At 43.1% G+C, this 7,350-nt stretch overlaps 1 pseudogene; it reads left to right on the top strand.

Moving 5' to 3' along the window:
- The first annotated feature begins 5,901 nt into the window (after positions 1-5,901).
- LOC138466511 (5S ribosomal RNA) lies at positions 5,902-6,020 on the top strand (annotated as a pseudogene).
- Positions 6,021-7,350: the final 1,330 nt, after the last annotated feature.

The raw sequence follows: 7,350 nt of genomic DNA, 5'->3' as shown, positions 1-7,350 counted from the left end.
AATTACCGCCCTGCCAACCTTGTAATGGGGTGGTAATTCCCCCTTTCTCTATGGCGGAGTCAGTGGGCCTCATTACAACACAGGCGGTAAGTTCCCTACTTTACCACCATGGTGTAAACTCCGTTTACACCATGGTGGATGGCGGATTTACCGCCCCATTCCAAGGTGAGTGGGGCGGTAAATCCCCATTCCCCATTTACCCTTCCCCATTCCCATTTTTGCCCCATAGGGCATAATGGGAGTGGGGAAGGCGCTAATTACGGCACCGTAAATTACGTTGCCGTAATTAGCACCAAGGCGGGTTAGCGCCTTGCATTTTGCCTGCTAAAAGCAGGCGTTAAAATGGTAATCAGGCGTTAAGGGTTAACGGCGCCGACGGCGCTGTTAAACCCTTAACGCCTGGGTTGTAATGAGGCCCAGTAACTTACCGGCATGGACCATGGTGCTAATAGCACCATGGTCTTCCGCCAGGGTCGTAATGAGGCCCAGGCCCTCATTACAACCCAGGCGTTAAGGGTTTAACGGCGCCGTCGGTGCCGTTAACCCTTAACGCCTGATTCCCATTTTAACGCCTGCTTTTAGCAGGCGTTAAAATGCAAGGCGCTAAGCCGCCTTGCTGCTAATTACGGCACCATAATTTACGGTGCCGTAATTAGCGCCTTCCCAACTCCCATTATGCCCTATGGGGCAAAAATGGGGAAGGGGCCATGGTGAATGGGGATTTACCGCCCCGCCAAGCTTGCAATGGGGTGGTAAATCCGCCATCCACCATGGCGTTAACGTAAATTACGCCTTGGCGGTAAAGTTAAAAACTTACCGCCAAGGTTGTAATGAGGGCCATACACTCATAACTCTTTGTGTAACTTGCATTCTCTCTGCATTAGCATACTTTTGTGCCCTTGCAGAAAATGTGAATGCTATAAATCAAAATATGGAAGCTGACTTTATTTGTATTGAAAATTGTGTTGAAAATGTGAAATTGTCGTAGCCTGATGAGAAATAGGGCTTAGCCCTTAGAGGAGTGCAAGAAACTTTCCCCTTTGGCAACAACGGGCCATCCTCCCTTGGCCAGTTTTCTGAGTCTCTTGTGGCCTAGAGATACCTTACTTTCTTGCACCTGAAATAGTAAGGTTCATTTGAACCATAAATCTACATTGATTGATAGAGTATTTAGTAAGATATTCACAAAACATTACGATTACGATCTCCCTGTTGCTCCATCCTTGAACTATTAATGCAATCCCCTTCCCTTAACTTCCACACACCTCCTTCCCTTGCCCAAAAGGCTCAGATACCAATTCCTTTCCACTCATTACACAGGTTGTGCACCTCAACACCCTCTTCCCCACTTTCAAAGCACCAAGTCACATGATAAAGCAACCTAAAAAATTATGAGATAAGTAGTCATTGAAACATATGTTCATGAAGTCAGCATGCATCACTTAGTCAGAAAAAAGATAGGGGTTCAAGTCAGTCCCACAATTGGATGCAGTGGCATGTAGATTAGACATAGATCTCATCACCAGCAACATGCTGACCTACCCTTCCAGATATGATAGGTTATTTACAACGCACTTAATACCCAGAGGTTTCTAAGCGCTGACCTGGGGATCGAACCTGTGTTGCTCCATGTCATCTTGCTTCCAAGGCAAGCACGTTGCCTCTGAGCTATCCTCCCAGGACAAAGATGTGTACCTCTGTCTTATTTACCCTATTTTCTTTATCCATCATCCTCCGGTGTCCTTCCCTTACACCACATTCTCAATGCCCCCTGTTTTTTACAATTAACTTTCAGACATTTGTTGCCCTGTTGCTCCATCCTTGAACTATTAATGCAATCCCCTTCCCTTCCCTTCCACACACCTCCTTCCCTTGCCCACATTGTTCAGACACCAATTCCTTGCCACTCATGCCCTTTAAAGACCCATCACACCAACCCCATTCCTTACCCCTCAACACCTTCTATTGCCCTGGCTTATAGTTAGTCAGTAGACCACCTTGATTTGGCAATCAGCCTCTGCCAGACACGACAAGAAGCTTTGGTGGAGGTCTTGATTATGGATATGGGGGCTACACTTGGACAATGCACAGCTAAAGACGACGAAGGGACATGGATTGTTTTGTGTTCCCAATTTGTACTTTCTTGATAAGTAGGCAGCATATTTCAACTCACAGAAGAAGAGAGAACTGCAAGGGGAATATACCTTGGACCTGGCGATGGAGACTGAGCAAGAGCTGCCTATTTTATTGTATGTGCTTTCAAATAAGGTGGTGTGTGTGTTTCAGTTTCTGTGACTGTAATGTGTTGTGAGTGTATTTGTGATAGTGTAAAGTATAGGTGACAGTGTAAAGCATAGGTGAAAGGATGTATATGTTTTCTTGTGACTTTGTATCTATATATCTGCATCTAGCTTGTGTGTCTTTTCTTGGTCACATTTCAGAAGAGCGTTCTGGACAAGACCATGAACAACTATCATAGATTTAGGGGGTCATTCAGAGTTGGTGGTAATAGTATTTGGCAAAAACTTTTGATTTTCCTGTCCATCCAATTCACAGTTTGGTCAAATACTAATAGTGGTATTGGTATATTAGGTGGACATTTTGCAGAAAAATCCAAAGTGGCCCCTAATTGTTTAAGTGTTTCCCTTCAATAGAGTAAACAAGGTTGTTACAAAGGACTATTATCAGGGGGTAAAAAGGTGGACATCTGGTATCCTTCTCTCACCGCCTTACCCATTTAATGCATAAAAGGGTTAGAACATACACTTTAGTGCATAAAGAAAATCAACAGTAGTAATATGAGCCACTACTGTACATAATCAATTTCTCCCTTCACATTGATGCTGAAAATGGCTTAAAAGTTTTTGAAAAACAGTTTTACATTACTGCCATTGAAGGTGGTATTTCTGAAATGGCACTAGAGGTATTCCAGAAACATCACCTCTGCTGGTGGTAAACTGAGTAGGGGGCATTTTCAGAAATTCTACCAGGAGAGCTGCTAACTTTCTTCAGAAGTATTTAAAAAATCCACCCAACTCTGGATGGCCCCTTTTGTTTTTAGTCTTCTAATAATTAATACCTGAATATTGCCTCTTTCTATGTGTGTTGTTCCACTGTGTCCAAATGTAAATACCACAAACAGTCCAACAGCCATGTCTATAACTGCTATATAAGTAACATCCATGGGTAGTGTTCAGGGTGCTATTAAACTCTTTTTGTATCAACACACTGAAATTCACTAGCCCGAAGAAGGAGCATTTGTACAGAATCAAACCAAGGACAAAGTCTAATAGAATATGGCCCCTTACTTCCTTGGCAAGTAGGGGTCGTGATAACCTGCTGTGGATTGTAACAGACCAATGTTGTATGTGGAGCAGTGGTACCAAAATGATCATCCAGGGCCACGGAATCTGTTATTTAAATGCATGATTGCCACTATGTGGTATGAACATGCCCCTGCTGCCTATACTCCTCTCCCTCTGACTCGCTGTGGAGGCCAATGTGTGGGGGCTATCCAGGCACATCTACAACATTTCAGAAATCAAGACAAATGCCTTGCGCCACTTACACAGAATCTGAGCAGGCTTTGTAGCTCTCTGTTCCTTTGTGGAAGGCTAGATTCTGAAGGTTTTTGTCTTTTTCCATTTAAAAAAAACATTTTGTAGCTCTGGCCCATGGGGCAACAGCCTAATCAGCCTGGGGGGCTATTGCCCCTTTGCCCCCTTGCCAGTCCGCCATTGGCCGTAGCAGACCTATTTCTTTATGGTGTACTACTGCTCTCTTCAATTGCTGGGGTGTACTCTCCAGTGCCTGGTGATGTTAGGCTGCTGACCCTCGTCCTCTCTGTTGACCAATCTGTGGGGTCGAGTTCGTGGCATTCCTAGTAGTAAACTGAATCGCCAAAGATATCTGGCAGTGGTGTCAGTTGTATGAAGTATGCTGGCTCCCAAGGAGCCTGGAAATTCTTTGCCGTAATGATGAAACCACAAAAGAAAGGTGTCCATCGTAGGAAGGCTCTGAGTCCAGAGTAGGTTGACAACTACTTTATTTATTGTCTTCCACCAGGTGCAGGTCAGCATATAGCAGGATACCCACCAAGTATATCCTCCTCCAGCAAGGTCCTACAGCAACTGACTATCTGAGAAGTCTGCTCTGACATGACCTAATCTTACCACGCGAAACCCTTCCATCACCCAAGAGGGAGCACCCCCAGATGATGAAGTTGATTCTGAATCCCCAGCAAAATTGGGTATAAATTAATCTATGTTGTAGCAAGGTCAGACCATGACTAAAGGATTGGCTATCAATCAATATATAAAGGGTGCAAACCATGTTTTTAACATTGTGAAGATATGTGAAACTCCATCCCGACTTAAGACGTTAAACCTATTCAATAGCATTGCGGTTTTCATAAGCCCTGAGGAAGGCCATGAAGTGGTTGAAACACGTGTTGGTTGTGGTTGGAAATTGAATACAGATGAATACAAAAATGATTTTTGAAAAAATAAGAGTGTTTGACTATTACCTATATTCATATATTAGTTTATATGATACTAAGGGGGTGCATGGGTGCAAGTAGCCAGGTTTTACTTCCATACATTCCTGCATTCTACTCACAACTTCCCTTTTGATGTCAGAGCTCCATTCTCCATCATAGAAGAACGACACCATACCACATGCTCTCTCACCGGTAGCAAGAAAATTACTCTTTTACAGACTATGAAATACCCACTCTCTTACACAGACTAAAAGACACCCTCTCTTCAACTCTTCATACAGAAACATAGCTCCCTCCCTGATCGATTAATACTGTACCACTTTTTTCAACACTATTAACTCTTTCACAGATACTAGAAATCCCTCACCTACTGTCAATAGCAATTCTTATCTGTCCGTGAACAGAATTAAAGGTGATCGATTTCCTCTGAGATGCTGACCCAGTGGCGATCAAATCCTCTACAAAAACACAACAGGAAAAAAGGAGACCGGGAGGCAAAACCAGTACTGGCAGAGAAAAAACAAGGCAGGAGCTAGGCAAAACCCTCTGCAGATAGATGAAGGAATGCCAGCAGAGCAGAACTAAGGAAACACAAAGAGAGTCTTTCAAATAAAGTTAAGAAAGGAAAAAGCTAATAAAGGACATTTTTGAGTATGGGGTAGGAGCCAGCAACATCAGACACAATAGGGAATTGGTGGTGTGACCCAGAAGTAAAGTGATACCACCTTGCTTTAGGGAGGCAACCTATCAGAGTACTGCCAACCATCCCTCTTGGGACTGGAAAGATAATGTGGTAGCAAAGTAGAAACCTAGTGAGGAAAGATAAGCTGGGTTGAGTATGATGGAGTCATAAGAATGGATACACTCTGCAGAATTACTGAGTCAGGAAACATCTTTGTTGGTTGTAACACCCTGTGGTGTTCTGACTATTGACTAGTTGATTGTGATGACAGGTATGTATGATGTCAGAAGTAAAATGTGTGGAATGTAAGCTGTGTGTGTTTACCAGGAACAGTTAGTGTGACTTGGTTATTATTATTATTATTATTATCATTATTATTATTATTATTATTATTATTATTATTACTACTATTATTATTATTATTAGGGGTTTTTTGGAGCGTGGATCTAGCTTCAGGAAGCAACAGAGCGCTTTACAATCAAATGGGGGAAGAAAGGTTTAGGGAGAATAGAAACAAGGGAGTGGGATCTAACAACGCGGGAGGAAACAGTGCGTATCAGATCACCCAGCCTTAAGTGTTACAAATCAAGAGAGTTATATCCCAATCACAGAATTTTGGAATACAGGTGAAATGCAATTGCTTTGTTTTAAAAAAAAAACCTTGAACAAAGGGGGTACTGCCAGAAAGCTTCACAAGTAGCATAACATTAGTCACACAGTGAAATACTGCCACACCACACTGAATGCGCCTGATCTCCTCTGATCTCAGAAACTAAGCAGTATCGGGCCTAGTTAGTACCTGGATGGGAGACCGCCTGGGAATACCAGGTGCTGGAGGCTAAAATAAAATAAAAAAAATAAAATAGAGAAGATCCTTTGGCGAGTTCAGGACCCACGATTATGATGTCACAACAAGAAGAACCTGCCAATTCATCATTTTGGAATATTGATTATTGATCAAAAGGTTAGTAAATGCCAAAATCATTTAAGCAACCTCCACTGTTCGTTTCTAAGAGAAAAAAAAAACATTTTGCGAGACACTCTAATACTATATTGAGAAAACATGTTAGCACCCAAGAAATGTGCATGTTGCCGCAGCACCCACACAGCTGCTGCTACAGCATAATAAAAGGACCATCAGTAACTTAATTGAGAACTGGCAACATGTTTACATTACAATGTTACACACTCTGCATTTCTACATATAAAACAGGCCAAATACCTCATTTATGTAGGGAAAACAACCAGAACAGCTAAAGACAAACTCACAGAAAACACAAGTGACATAAGAATTCTTAACATGAAATCCCCAGTCACTGGACGTTTTAATATAATTCGCACACGGGGAAGGGTGCTCAGCCAATCCAGTGGCTGGAAATGCGGGCATGAACACCCATTGTACTGCCCGCATTTTCGAGCCACACGAGGCCCTTCCTCATGTGTAGCTATTTTGATTGGGGAGATCCTCCCTGTTGTCAGCACATGCCCCCGACCCTCCCAAGAAATCCCACACCCTTCCCCCACCCTATTCCCTGCCTCCCCACTTGCCTGAAGGGCTAGAGCTTTGTGCTCCAGTGCCAGCCCAGAGTTCCTTCCAGACCATGAGCGCTGCCATAATAGAATGGGCTCAGTCATCTTTTTTTTAATGGGCGATTGGGCTCGTGCAATACGCACGGAGCCTGCCACCTGTGAAAAAAATAATAAAACTATCTGCACTTCGGACGAACCCCAGGTGTGAATAGCAATCACAGCTGCTAAAGGTAACAGCCCTGAACCCTTGGCGAGGCTCTAGCTCCGCTCAGGCCTAAGTAGGCTTGGGTTGACGGGCATGTTACCGGTCCTGTACGCCCCCCCCCATCAAGCAGGGATGATTGCAACATGAAACTCTGCATTCCACAATTCAATTCCACATTTTGGAACTAACAACCGAACCTTTTCCGTGGGAGAGACCGCAAAATGAGACTTTTGCATGAGGTACCTGGTGAATACATTGATTATGGAGTCTGATCCACTTGGTTTTAAATAGTTCAATGTACTTGTCTTCGTTCATCTAAAATGTGATAAAACAGCTTTGGGATTGAGCAGAAAATATTCAAGAACTTTCCATTGTTTTGTTTCTTTTATAGTATTTCTTTTATGTTTGCTGGTTCTGAATGGCTACAAACTACAA

This window comes from Ambystoma mexicanum, chromosome 1p (assembly GCF_040938575.1).
Source record: "Ambystoma mexicanum isolate Mex_15411 chromosome 1p, UKY_AmexF1_1, whole genome shotgun sequence".
Lineage (NCBI taxonomy): Eukaryota > Metazoa > Chordata > Amphibia > Caudata > Ambystomatidae > Ambystoma > Ambystoma mexicanum.
The sequence above is the reverse complement of the archived record's forward strand: the minus strand, read 5'-3'. Positions and strand labels throughout refer to the sequence as shown.